We start from the raw sequence: 14,326 nt of genomic DNA, 5'->3' as shown, positions 1-14,326 counted from the left end.
TTGGGCTATTCCTTATATGGTCTTCTCTTGTCAAAGTAAAATAAGGTAAGGTAGCTATTTCCTCTTCTTGCCCTCAATTGGGCTAAATCCCAAAGAAAGTTCTGACTAACCTAAATCTTTGAACGCTCAGGCAAGTCATAAAACAGCTTCATCAAGTCCAGAGAATTCCCCCTTTTCCAAAAGTAAGAGCTCACCCTTCATAAATACCAAGTCCACTCTATGAATCAACAAATACAAAAAAAAAAAGAAGCAAAAGAGAAAAAGGAGGAGGGAGGCCGAGTTGCCAATTCTCTTCCACCCACCAGAGGGCCACCGTCCAACAAACGAGGGGGGAGGAGGAGGAGAGACAAGAAAAGGAGAGGAGAAAAAATGAAACTGTCCTTCCTCTCTCTCAAATTCTTCCAGTTTTCCCAAAAACAATAGTTATAACGCCACTGTAGAATTGCTAAAGTTGGTCACCAACATTCAAAGTGTCCATCGTAATATAGAGTCTATTTCCAAAATGAGAAAATATTACCACAAAGAACAAACATGTCTTCTCCTTTCTTCTTTTGTTAAACAGTGGCTAAATAGTGGCTATTAAGCAGTAATGGAGCCCAGCCAATAACGCAATAAATTCCTCCACTAAACGCAGTAAATTCCTCCACTAAACAGTACTTCAAAAGAGAAACCAGGTTTTCCCTTCCTCCTCCAGTCACCAAGAGGGCTAGGAATAGCAAAAAGTAGCAAAATGTTATCTCTTTGCTCCCCCCCCCAAGTTCTTCTTTTACCAGTTTTTTTATCTTCAATTATAATCACCAACAGTTGGAGAGGGAGAAGAATTTTAACCGCCAGCGTCACTCACGTTTTTTCCCCCTCGGCTTTGTTTAGCTCCCTGCGTCCTTAATGACTCCAGATTGGAATTGAGCTCTTATCACCCTTCTTTTGTTCGAGCCCTTCCTTAGATAAGATCTTAATTGTTTAAGTGCTCGCTTGAGCCCGAAGTTCTTTTCCTTGAGAATCCAGCGTTTCTCTTACAGGCTCGGGGCTTCGCTTTCTCGGAGGCAGTAATGGCTTCCCTCAGCCTGCTTCACCCCCGCCGTGCTCTTCACTCCGAAAACCGGGGCTACCTGACGGCCAGGAGTTCCGCGTTTTGGCTCTGCGGGAACCAAATGTACCTGGACACCCACCAGATACTTTTCAGGGGACCACGGCGCCCTGTGGAACCCCTATTTCCCTCCAAGAAGCTCGGGATTCCCCACAAAGAAGAAATCCCCGCCTGTGTTAGAGTCTCGCTGAACCGGAAGCCAAATTAAACTTTTAAAGTCCAATTCTCCTTCTTCCGCTCTACTCACGGATAGTTCTTTGAAGTCAAATTGTCCACAGGAAAAAGTCAGTGCTCTCTGGCAACAGCTATGCGGCTTCGCTCCGTGGAAGAAGCAGATGATTCGAAGCACCGCGCCGCTCACCCCACTTCGCTCCGGATCCCCGAAACCGGGTTTCCCCGCGAGTAGGGGAGGCACAAAAGGTGCCCGCCGAATCCCACGCTCACAGGCTTCTCCTGCCTGTGATTTTTTGCTGGTCTCCGCCTTCGCCGTGGCGGCCAGACCCAATTCCCACGGGGCAAATTCCTCCCGATCAGAGGAATTCCGCCATTATCCGGAGGCACCTCCCCGGAAGAGAGAGAGAGACTCTTGCCCACACCGCCCGCAAGCCTGGCATGAGGCGGTTACGGCACCGCCGCGGCCACTGAAGCGCCGCCCTTCTGCATCCCTCCCCATCCCCTCCTCTTCCTCCTCCCTCAGGCCGCCTCTTCAGCCACCGCCACTGCTGCCGCCTCTGGCTTCCCCTGGCAGCGTGCCGGAAGTCTCGCAAGAGAGGGGCTGCTTGCCTGCCCACTGCCACCCGTCTCCTCACGATGCGCCCCTGAGGGGGAAAAGGGAGAGATGGAGACACGGCAACTTGTGTGTGCGCTCTCTCTCGAGGCAGAGGACCCTGAGCCACTGTTTCCCTCCCGAGCCGGGCGAGCATGAAACCCGGGAAATTTAAGGGACATCAACAATAAGGGACAGCAGCGGGACACGGTGCTGGGATAAGGGAGTTTCCCACCAAATAAGGGACGGTTGACAGCTATGCCTGAAACTGTTATTAACCTGAGGTAGCACTTTAGCTAATGGCGCCTCCCGCTGCCGCCGTGCTGCCACCGCGCAATTTCTGTTCTCATCCTGAAGCAAAGTTCTTAACCCAAGGCACTATTTCTGGGTTGGCGGAGTCTGTAACCTGAGGCGTTTGTAACCCGAAGCGTCTGTAACCCGAGGTACCACTGTAATAGTTAGGTGTGATGGCCTGGGATTCCGAGTCTGAGAGTGAACCGGAGGAATCCCAGCCGGCACAGGAGTCCCCGCCTCCAGGGCCGGCTGAACTGTGGCAAGGCCTAGATGCTGAGGAGCCTGCACCTGTGACAGATCCTCAGGGGCAGGCACCAGGTGAGACCATTCCAGCCCCAGAGGTGCTGGAGGACTCAGTGGCTACAGGTGAGCCTCCCCCGGGGCCCAGTAACCCTTCGGCCTCTCCTGAACTGCAGAGGCTTAGGGCAGAGAGGCGAAGGGAACTGGTCTCTCCCAGGAGGAGTGCTCGCCTTAAGGCCAGGAGAGGCGGGGCTCCTGGGGGCCGGGACCGCCCCCGGCCTTAGAAGAAGATAAAGGTCAGGCAGCCCGGTCCCAGGTTGCGGGAGCAACGTCGTTGTGGAGTACCTGCTTTACCCAGACCTAGATCTGCACTCCCAGTGTGCCTGTTCCTCACCCGGCTTCCTGCTCCTGACTCTCCGGTGTTCCTGTTCCTCACTCGGCTTCCTGCTCCTGACTCTCCGGTGTTCCTGTTCCTCGCCCGGCTGCCCGCTGTTGACCCACCAGTGTTCCTGTTCCCTGCCTGGCTCCCTGCTTCTGCTCTACCAGTGTTCCTGTTCCCCGCCTGGCTTCCTGCTGCTGCCCTTCCAGCGTTCCTGTTCCCCTGCCTGGCTCCCTGTTTCGGACCTCGTGTCTCATCCAGTGTTCGTCTACCCTGCCAGTGACTCTGGACTGAACTTCGGCTACGGTATTAGTACCTCCCCCCCCCCGGGGCCAGCACATTAGGGAAGGCAATACACTCACACAACAGCAGACAATCAAGGCAGGGAGGAATTTGAAGTATATTCCTTGAATGCTCTGAATTCAAAGCTGAGGTGGGGGCAGAGAACCACTATAATCCTATCTCCATTGTGTGTCTGGATTAATCCTCTCCTCCTTTTGCACTTTGTTTTTATATTTAGGCTTTTCAGAATTTTATGAGCAGCAACCAACTAATTAGGCACAGAAGAATTAAGATGGAAAATACATTTGCATCCTGCCCATACTCCAAGGGGTTATGAGTAGTGAATATGGTGTTTTCTGGAGGCATTTGGCTAGCTGCAGCAGAAAGCAGAATGTTAGACTAGATGGATTTTTGACCTAATCCAACATGCATCATCTTATGTTATCTACTCACTAAGCCATCCCTCAGTGTTCTCTGGAACACATTAGGCATATGCATATCATTACGCTACACCACAAATCATCATTCTAATGGTCCAAGTTAGTTACCTCTTATTCAGGGTATTTCCGCCTAGAGTGAGAATTCTGCCATTAACAATGGCAGTGGTGGAAACATGCATCAATGTCCAGTTAGCAGTCCAAGGTGGTCCAATCCAGCCACTTAGATACTCTCTGTTTAGATACTTAGTTCCTGCTGGCCCTTCTACTGAAAGGCCTATTATCCTATTGCCCCCCCCCCCCAGCTTCATATTTGCCATCCAAATGGCAGCATACGTTTCTCTGCAGACTTTCCACTTGCCAAATTGATTTTTTCCTTGCAAGATGATACCCACAATGCATTAACAGATTGCACAGTAAAAACATGAAGACTTGCACTCAGGGAACCCCCGCCTTTTTTTGGTTAAATGGATCCATGTCTAGTTGGTGCACTCGATATAGAAGTGCTGTCAGCAACAGAGGGAAAGAACAGGGCAAGGGTGAGCTATGAAGGCTGAGTGTGCAGCATGCTTCGGAGCAGGGCAAAGATTTTACACAATGAAAGAAAGCTGGCTGCTCACACATGGTGTAACATTTCTACACCTGTGGGAAGACAGTCCCAATTCAGTGCAGTGTTCACTGCATGACAATTCTGGCTAACATGACAGTACCATGCACCCAACATAGGAAGTGGTGGTAAAATTGTTTTGGTTAATTAGGTGAAAGGGTTAAGACAACTGAAGGTCAGGATGCAGTGACTTGTGATTTAAGCTTGTTCAGTGGCTTTGCGCATGTTCAGAATAATGACAGGCTATGCTGCATGTAAGCCAATAATAATGATAATAATAATAATAATAATAATAATAATAATAATAATAATAATAATTTATACCCCGCCCATCTGGCTGGGTTTCCCCAGCCACTCTGGGTGGCTTCCAACTGAATATTAAAAACAATACAGCATCAGACATTAAAAACTTCCCTAAACAGGGCCGCCTTCAGTTGTCTTTTAAAAGTAAAATAGTTGTTTATTGCCTTGACATCTGCTGGGAGGGCGTTCCACAGGGCAGGCGGCACTACCGAGAAGGCCCTCTGCCTGGTTCCCTGTAACCTCACTTCTCACAGTGAGGGAACTGCTAGAAGGCTCTTGGCGTTGGACCTCAGTGTCTGGGCTGGATGATGGGGGTGGAGACACTCCTTCAGGTATACAGGACCAAGGCCGTTTAGGGCTTTAAAGGTCAGCACTAACACTTTGAATTTTGCTTGGAAACACATGTTACAGCTATAAAGGGTATAAAAGATCACCAGGAAAAAGAGGGTGTTAGTCAGGATTGGATGGCTACAAAGGCCATACTTGCATTACCGGTGTTACGGAAAAATCTAGGTGTGAGGCTGCTCAGTCACCCAGCTCGTCAGGCAGAGCCTGCGGGTCTCTGAGGAATAAAGGAAGGAGTCCAGCCACCAACCGGAGCAAATAGCTGTAGACCAAAGTTTATTGCGCAACAGGTTCAAAGGGGAATTTTGAACCCCGAGGATGGGGTGACAAGGACTTTTAAAAGTTTCTATCTTATCCCAGCATACAGTTCATTAAGCATCATTGCTACATCATTGCTACATCAGAAAAGGGGGGGGGGTTATACATGATTAACATAAGAGGAATGTGTTGGGGCAACAGACAGATACAGGATATGTATTGGGAAGTACATTCTAAGCACCTACTACAAAGGGACAATAGAACTTTGGTTTGCATAGTCTGCCACCTGGGCAACTCCGGAGGAGTGCCTTTGCCTAGCGATTGACACCTATGAGTACCTTCTCCTGTGAGTATGTGACCTCCTGCTTGAGGGTGACGCGCAGCGTAAATTAATAATAAATAATAATAATAATAAACTTCTTCATAAACAACATGGTTCCAAATAGTTTGACTGAGATTACATAGTGACTCTGCTCACAGCTGAGGCAGACAGACTCTCACTGAAATCTTACAGAGCACAAAGAGAAACTGGCTGCTAAGTCACATGTCAGAGTGACTCAACAGTTAGCAGTTAGGCCTGAATAATTTTAGTAGGCCCAAATGACTGTGCAGTCCCAGCACTTCCCAGCCTGCTTTGCTGCGTCTGCTCTCATGTGTCTTTGTCACATGACACTCCCCCAAAGACCTAGAGAGCAGAAGTATAAACATGAAAAATTAACTTATTCATATACTTTGTCCACAAGATTCAGCTTTGCAATCAATTCTACATGTTGCACCCTAGGGAACACTTACACGCTTCAGATAATGCAGAAAATTCTGCCTCACACGTAGATGTGGCAACAAAACCTTGCTTTTTGGATTTCCAACCAATTAGTGAATTTCTAAACATGACCACTAGACCGCTGGTTGATTTTCTCGTGGATGGACAATTTGTGAAGTCATTGTCCACAAACACCTGCAAATCACTTGAATTAGATGCAGATAATTTGATACATTTATTCTGTGTACCCTTCAGGTATCTCAGTATTCGCTTCAGAGCAGCCCAATCATGTACACTAGGCTTACTTGCTTTTTTCTGCTTAGAATACCTACACAAAATGAAATATCAGGCCTTGACCATTGGCTCAGGTACAGAAGAGATCCTATTACCGATTGGTATAAATCTGATTGATCAAACAAAACATCACTTTCAATCTTTTGAAAATTTACAGTCATAGGGGTTTGCACAGCATTACAATCCTGCATTTCTAGCTGTTCAAGCAGACCTTTAATCTTTTGCTCTTGGCATATTAAGAAACTTCCATCTGCTTCTCTGCATATTTGGACCCCTAAATAGTGACTTATTGCTCCTAGGTCTTTCAGTCTGTTTTTTTTTTTCAGTCAGTTTTTTCCAACTGATTTGCTATTTTTTGAATTTTACCTGTGGAACTACCTGCCACCATCAAGTCATCTACAAAGATCAAAACCAATATGTAATTGTCACCTGATCCTCTTGTATACAAGCAAGGGTCAGCAATGCTCCTTTTAAATCCAAGATTTAAGAGTTGTGTGTTTATACAATCGTTCCAGCATTTAGCACTTTGCTTAAGACCATACACAGCTTTGTCTAATTTCCACACCAAATCATCCCCCTCCTCAAACCCTGGGGGTTGTCGCATGTATATCACCTGGTCCAGAGGAGCATTTAGATATGCAGAAGTAATATCATAATGACTCACTTCCAATTTCTTGTCAGCTGCAACAGACAAAACAAGCCTCACTGATTCTGCCTTGGCAGTGGGCACAAAAAGCTCATCATAGTGAATTCCCGTCTTTTGTGTTAAACCTTTTGCTACCAGTCTAGCTTTAAAACGTGTGCCACCAGACACCTGAGTCTTCCTTTTAAAGACCCACCTGCTAGAAATTAACTTTTCACCTGGTGGCACTTTGACTAGTGTGTAAACCTTCTTTTCTTTGAATGATTCCAACTCTTCTTTCATGGCGTCAAACCACTGGGTTTGTGCCTTAGAAGGTAGTTTCAGAACTTGAGCAAAGTCCTGTGGCTCTGTACAATTAACATGACACACTTTTGTTGCACCAAAAGTCAATTTATCAGGGGGAATACCCTTGGTAGTCCGTGTGGACCTCCTAGGAATAACCACTGGGCTTTCCTTCTCTTGTTGCTCCTCCAGTTCATCGTTTTGTTGTTCCTCTGATTCACTGCTTGTGGCACTTTGCAAAGTGTCAGTGTCTGAGGGCAAATTTTCCCCACTTTCTAGCCTTTCCTCAGCAGCTGGCTGCCTGAGAGGCTCCTGTGGCTGTACTGAGAGAGGAATTAAAATACTAGGATTGGCATGAACCTGTTCCCACCTATCCTGTTCAGCAAATTCAGCATTTTGTGAAATGACTACTCGGCCACATCCCAAAGCAAAATAATGCCTGCTAGAATAGCCCTGATAGCCAATGAAATGTAGCTTTCTGGTTTTAGGCTCACCTTTGCGTCTCAGACACTTGGGGATATGAACAAAAGCCCAACTCCCCCACACATGTAAACCTGCGTAATCTGGTTCCTTCCCAAAAAAACATTCTGTAGGGAAAGCTTTGCATCATTTTGCAATCCAGCATCAGTTAACAAGCTGTCCTTTACAATTTGTATGACACCCACACGTCTCTCTGCAACTCCATTTTGCCAGGGACTATTTGGACATGTGAGACGATGCATTATTCCATGGCGTTTAAGCCATGCCTGGAAATGATTACTTAAATATTCGCCTCCTCGGTTGGTTTGGAGTTGAATAAGTGGCCTTTAAAAACGTCTTTCTGCCCATACCTTCCAGGACCTAAAAGCATCAGCACATTCTGATTTGTTTCTCAATAGATATAGCCATGAATACCTTGTTTTATCATCCACAGTAATTAGACCATATCTAGATCCTCCCTCACTCTCTGGAAAAGGACCAATTAAGTCAGAATGAACAAGTTGCAAAGCATGTGTAGAAATTCTATCACTTATACCTGGTATTGGCTGCAACTTTGATTTTGCTTGCTTGCAAATAACACAATCAAGGTATGTGCTACACTGGTTAACATTTACATATTTTTTGCACGTTCTCTAGATATTTGAAACTTGCATGCCCCATTTTTCTGTGCAAAGCATGGATGCAGTTTTTATGTGGGCAATTAGAGTTTTGCTGACATCATTCGGTTATTAGCACATCATTTTTTCCAGCTATAGGTCCCTCTGTGACCCCATCACTGGGCGGAGAATGCTGTAAAGAGTACAAGCCATCCACCATTTTTGTAGAAGCAATTACCTTGCCCTGCTTCTTAATAAAACATTCATCACCCTCAAAATTAAATTCAAAACCAACATTGGTAAGGCATGAAATTGACAATAAAGAAAATTCTAGTTCTTCAACAAACAATACACCCCTCAATTCTGCATCTAGGCATGGCAAATAACACGTACCTATACCTGAGACTGGCCAATACCACCCATTAGCAAGTCAAATGCTGTCCTTGCCTTTTGACAATTTGCTGAGTGTTGTAAAGCAGTCAGGGCTGTTCATTATGATTCTGGCAGAGCCAGAGTCCAAGATGTAGCTGTCTGGAGAAATTTTCTTTTCTTTTATTGCGGCGGCCGAGACGAAATGCGTCCACTTTTCTGTCTCGTGTGGATGGCTCGCTTTTCCTGGGTTTTTCACACAGCAATCTTTCTTCATGTGCCCGAGCTTGCCACACTGATAGCATTTCTTTGCCAACATGGCACAATCTGTGGAGCATTTTTTGGTCCCATCTCCTCCTGAGAATCTGGGTTTCTGGTTAGCAGGGCGACTCAAACTCTTCTGGTCTGCCTTCTCACTCAGCTTTTCCATGCGCTTTTCAGATTCCTCCTGTAGACAGGTTGTTACATACGCCATCGATAAATCTTCTTGCCTGATGCTGTCAAGAGAGGCTATCACAATATTAAAGCTTGGTGGGAGACTGTATAGCAGGATATAGACTTGATCCAGGTCTGGAAATCTTTTACCTCTCCTTTGCAGCTGGAGGAATAACATGCGCAAAGTCTGGAGGTGTGTAATTAAACATCCACCTTCAGGTAGCACAGTTCTATACAGTCTCCTAGTTAGTCCAATTATTGAACCAGCACTGTCCGACAGGTGCATCTGACGTAGACAATCCCAATATTGTTTGGCAATGTGCAGGACCTGTGGTTCCTCTAGAGCCAACAAAATGTGTGCTCTGGCTCTATCAAGCTTTACTGAATTAAAATAAACTTCTTCATAAACAACATGGTTCCAAACAGTTTGACTGATATTACATACTGAGACTGCTCACAGCTGATTTTTAAAGCTAGGTAACTTCCCTGAGCTGTCAAGTCAAAAGGATACCTTTATGCATAATATTTGTAACATTTAACAACTTTAAAGATGTCCCCCCATAACTTCCATAAAGCTTCTCCTCCTCCCAGAGGGGAGGGGTTGTGAGCGGGAGACTATTCCCGCGTCATGCAGGGGGCGTTCCACCCCCTGCTTCAACTCCATGGCTGGGAAGCTCGCAGGGGCATGGCTTGCCGCTCAAATGCGGCCGCGGCAGCCATCCCCGCCATTGCACACACATTTTCTTTGAGTCACCCATCCTGAGGAGATTTCACCCCTCCCATATCCAAGAATCTGCTGATGTTCTCTGCTGATTCTCCAGAGAGGAGGGTGCGGCTTCTGCTCTCTACTTATTCCGTTCCAGCCTCACATCAAAGAGAGAGAGAGAGAATGAGTGTTAGAGAGAGATCGTGTGTATAGATAAGGTTGCTGCTAAGAGCAGCTGCAGACACTCAGTGCAGTTTAGCATTTTCGTTTAGACCTCATTTAGCTCTGTACATAGTTGTGTATAATAGTTGTAGATTGAATAAAAGATATTCTACAGAGCTGCTCTCCGAGTCGTTAATGCTCTGCTATACTCTGCTGTGCGACAACTGTCTTCTTGTTGGAGTGAATCCGGTGCTCACAACTCTAAGCTGTGAGTCCACAGCACTTTGACCTGTTCCTGTGCAGAAGGTGGTCTCTGGAAGTGCTACCCAGCTCGCCTAGCCCAGTCGGGGCTGAAGTGTATGAGTCCAGTTGGTGGCACTGGCTCAAGGGTGATGCTGACATCCACCACTCCCTTTTAGAGTTTAGCTTTTCCTGAGACTTTGCTATGGACCTCTGGTTGGTCACCCTGTTTGACTAGGGGGCCTGGTAGGAGTTTTCTCCAATTGGCTAAATTGGCCCGGCCTCTTGGTCTTTTTCGCTTACCTCGTAGCAACCGTCACAACTTTCATGGTATTTGGCGGTTAGGCATTGGAATGTGTTGTTGGTGTTTCGGGGGGCAAGGTGTGGCCATCACCTACCCCTTCAATTTTGGGTATTCCGCTAAAGGAATCTGGTGGTCGTGGATCCTGTCCGATGCCCGTGTAGCGGGGGGCCATGGCACGACCCTCGGTGACATCAGCTTCTGCTTCTTCGGTACGTGGCCTCACCACTGGACCTTCAGTCCCTTTGAGGTCCTCACCAACAGCACCCTGATTCTCCAGCTTTAGCAATTCGCCATCCATAAAGCAAATCCTGCCAAGTCCCCACTCCAATTTAAGAGATTTAATAGGTATTGTCCACAGAGAAGCAACTCTTGCTATCATGAGAATTAGAAACTTAACATTTTTTTAATGCAGGGATGGGGGAACCCGTGGCCCTCCACAACTGTTGTGCTCCCAACTCTCATCAGTCTTAGTGGATCAGAAATGATTATAGTTGTAATCCACCAACATCTGGGGAGGCACAGGCACCCCATTCCTTCTGCAGAGTGTTTGCCCTTCTCCAGATCTATCCTTGATTATAAAGGTCTGATGGATCAGACCAAAGGTTAGTGTAATCCAATGTATTGCTTTCCACAGTGACCAACCAGGTTAAGCCTTTCTTGCAGGGAAAATACTTCACCTCATAGATCATCTTTGGTTGCCCTTTTCTGCAGCTTTCCTAACTCTGCAAACATCCTTTCTGAGATGGAGTAACCAGGAGAGATCCATGAAGGTGATGGCAGCAGGGTCCCAGCTGCTCTGGGAGGTTTGGGACGTTTGCAATACTTTTGCCTACAGCAAAAATGTATTTCAATGTAATTATAGAAGATAGCTTTCAATATGCCATCTCTATTACAGTAGCTGTAAATTAGGAAGAGAAGCATTTCTCCTGGCAATGAGAAAGTGGGTGAGAAGCTGATGGTGTGACACACTTTCTGGAGAGCTCCCCCGCCCCCCGGCCTTTCCTGCTGCTTTAAAGTGCATTTCCTTAACTGGCAACAAATGTCAAAATCAAACTCTGGGCAGGGGGGAGGCAGGAGGGTGGGGAAAAAACCACAGCAATAATGACAACATTGTCCTTTGCTTCTAGGTTCAAAGAAGGCAATGCGAACACAAAAAGGCAATGAGACCTGGTGGTGCTTTAAAGACTGTGGGGCAGCACTACAGCTGAATAGGAAGTCCAAATGGAGCAACTCACACTTCCTGTTTCCAGGGCTGGGTACAGCATTCACAATTAGGGCTCTTGGGTTTAACTGAGGCTTTGTGAAACGCCTTTGTGAAACCTTCAAAACACCTGAATTCCTGATAAGCCATCTAGAACTGCTAGAACCAAAGTAGTCCTGTAACACCTTGCTTGTGGTTAACGCTTAGCTGGAATGAAAGATTCAACGCAGCAATAGAGAAATTAATAATTTATTTGTCAGACAAATAAATGAGAGACACGGTGGTATATGGATACCAAAGCTCTGCCCACTCCAGCCCTGATGGCCAGCACTTATATTCCCTCAGCCCAGCCCCCTTGCTCCTCCTTTGGCTGCGTCTGTCCAATCAGCCTGGTTGAAATTCCTATTGGCTGTTTGCTAGAACCAATCATAAAAGATACACCCATTTCCTATTACCTTTTATGGGAGACAAAGAGCTATATTTCCTTCTATCCATAAATGGCAGACAAGTAGCCATATATTTTACATTTACCTCGACCAGGCACCTTAATTACCAGATAACCTTTGGCCCCTGTTGCCCTATTCACTGCAAAACAGATGGCTAAAGCAGATGGTGCATGGTTTTTAATTTTTATCTTAAAGAGATCTTGGGTTCACCTTCTCACACACCATCAATGAAATAAGAATCTAACATAAGAATCTAACATTTCTTACTTTCTAAATCCTTTGCATAATTACATTTAAGCCAATATACTTCATACATAACATATATAGATTTTTAAAAGAAAAGGAACTTAATAAAAGCTAAGTTCTCTAAGTTCTCTGAAGCTTCAAAGCAGCTTCAGAGAGAAGCCTCTTTCCTTAGCCAGCTGCTGTTTCTATTAGCTCTTGCCCTTTTAACCTTATGAAAATGTGGCTCAAGTTTAATGGGAGGGACAATAATTCTTACTATTTACCAACTCTTAATTGTGTTTTTGCAGCTTGATTGTATTCTGTAATTTGTATGGTCAGTGTGACCTTTTGCTCCCAGCCTGTAATTTCCTTTTACAACCCTGAAGCGCTGCTTATAGATCAGTGGGGCCCTTAAACAGGAAGATAAACAGCTGCCAGAGTATTCAGCTGGTTTCTGCCTGGCATGAGAGATACAAAACATTTACAAATATATATATTTTTAAGCTCATTTTAAAAATGCAGGTCTTCATCAGATGCCTCAGTCCCTGCCCTATTGTACCACACCGGATGTTTTAGAGGAAGTGGGATGTGCCCTAGCTTGAAGGATGGTAAGGCACCATCCAGGACCAGCTCTAGGTTTGAGGGGGACCTCAGCAAAGTGCCCTCTGATGGCATTGAAGCCCTTTGGCACTGTGGGCTTAACACAGCAGCATTGGGAAGCAGACAGCTTTAAATGGTGTTTTTTAAACGGGGTTATTAAAATGAGTATCGAACACAATTTCATTTTAATAGCATGGGAGATGCAGTATTAGGGAGGAGGGGATTTCTTCCATACAGAGCATTGTTGTCCATAATTTAGATCTTTCTGCTCTGCATGTGTTTGTGAGAGAAGAGGAGGTATCATGTTCTTCCTGGTTATTGTGGCTGCAAGTGTGTGTGGTATCTCTAGCAGTGTCTGGCAGACCCCCTATGAAAGAGCAGAGCACTTATTTGCTAATGTAACATGGCTTCAAGCTCAAGTATGGGTGTGGAGGGGGGAGGGGTTAGGCAGCTATGTTAAGTCTATATATTTGAAACTTTTATAAAGAGGGAGCTGGCATTCTGTGTTGTGTGTGTGCTATTTCAGGGATTTTTACCCTACTTTGCAGCAAGGTGTGAGGGCAGTTTACTAAGAATCAAAATTACAGTGGAAAGTTTTTATGCTTTGTAACCCATTTAAGAAGCCTGTTTTGAGACTATGTAATTTATTATTTAATTAACAATAAACAATAAAATTAAAGAAAAATAAAACAAACAAAGCTGCAGAGACAAAACAACTCATATTTTAAAAACAAAGCAAACAAAACAGGAAAAAGAAGAAAGGGGCAGAAATTACATCAAGGTAGGTGCCAGGCCACCTGTCCTGGGGAGATTTACAATCAAGGGCACTGCCACCAAGAAGGAACTTTCTCTTGTAACCGCCCTCCATGCTTCGGCTACAGTAGGCACTTTATTTTATTTTATTTTATTTTAAATGATATTTATTAGAGGTTTAATAGTTACAGAAAAAAGAAGAAAGAAACAATAAAAAGTTAAACAAAACAAAACAATACCTTACAAAACATCAGAAATAAAAAGAAAAACAAAAAACAATACAGCAAAACAACAAGAAAAACAAAAACATTTAAAAACACATCCAATATTTCCATATCTTTACCTTTCATTTACTTGTTTCATCAACCTCCTCAAACCTCCCTTTTTTGTATTCTAGTTCAATACAGTAGGCACTTTAAAAAGGGCCTCTATTGAAAATCTTAGCATGCAGGCAGGCATTTGTGGAGACCAGTAAGCCTTAAGGTGAGGAGAGTAGACCAGGGAGCAAAAGATTGGAGCTGTTCCTCTTCTCCCCGCAGCCTTCCAGGACCTGGGCATTCAGAATCGTAGAATCGTAGAATTGCAGAGTTGGAAGGGACCCTGAGGATCATCTAGTCCAATCCCCCTGCAGGAATATGCAGCTGTCCCATACAGGGATCAAACCTGCAACCTTGCCACTATCAGCACTGCACTCTAACCAACTGAGCTATCCAGGCTGTATTCTTTTTTTTCTTTTTTTTGTTTAAAAGCCACTTAATATTTAAAAGTATTTTGAGTGCTCTACAAAAGCACAACATAAAAGCAATAAAACAGTATCATGGAAATGGACCCC

This window comes from Podarcis vaucheri, assembly GCF_965113315.1.
Source record: "Podarcis vaucheri genome assembly, chromosome: W".
NCBI classification, from domain to species: Eukaryota; Metazoa; Chordata; class Lepidosauria; order Squamata; family Lacertidae; genus Podarcis; species Podarcis vaucheri.
This window is presented reverse-complemented; position numbering follows the sequence as displayed.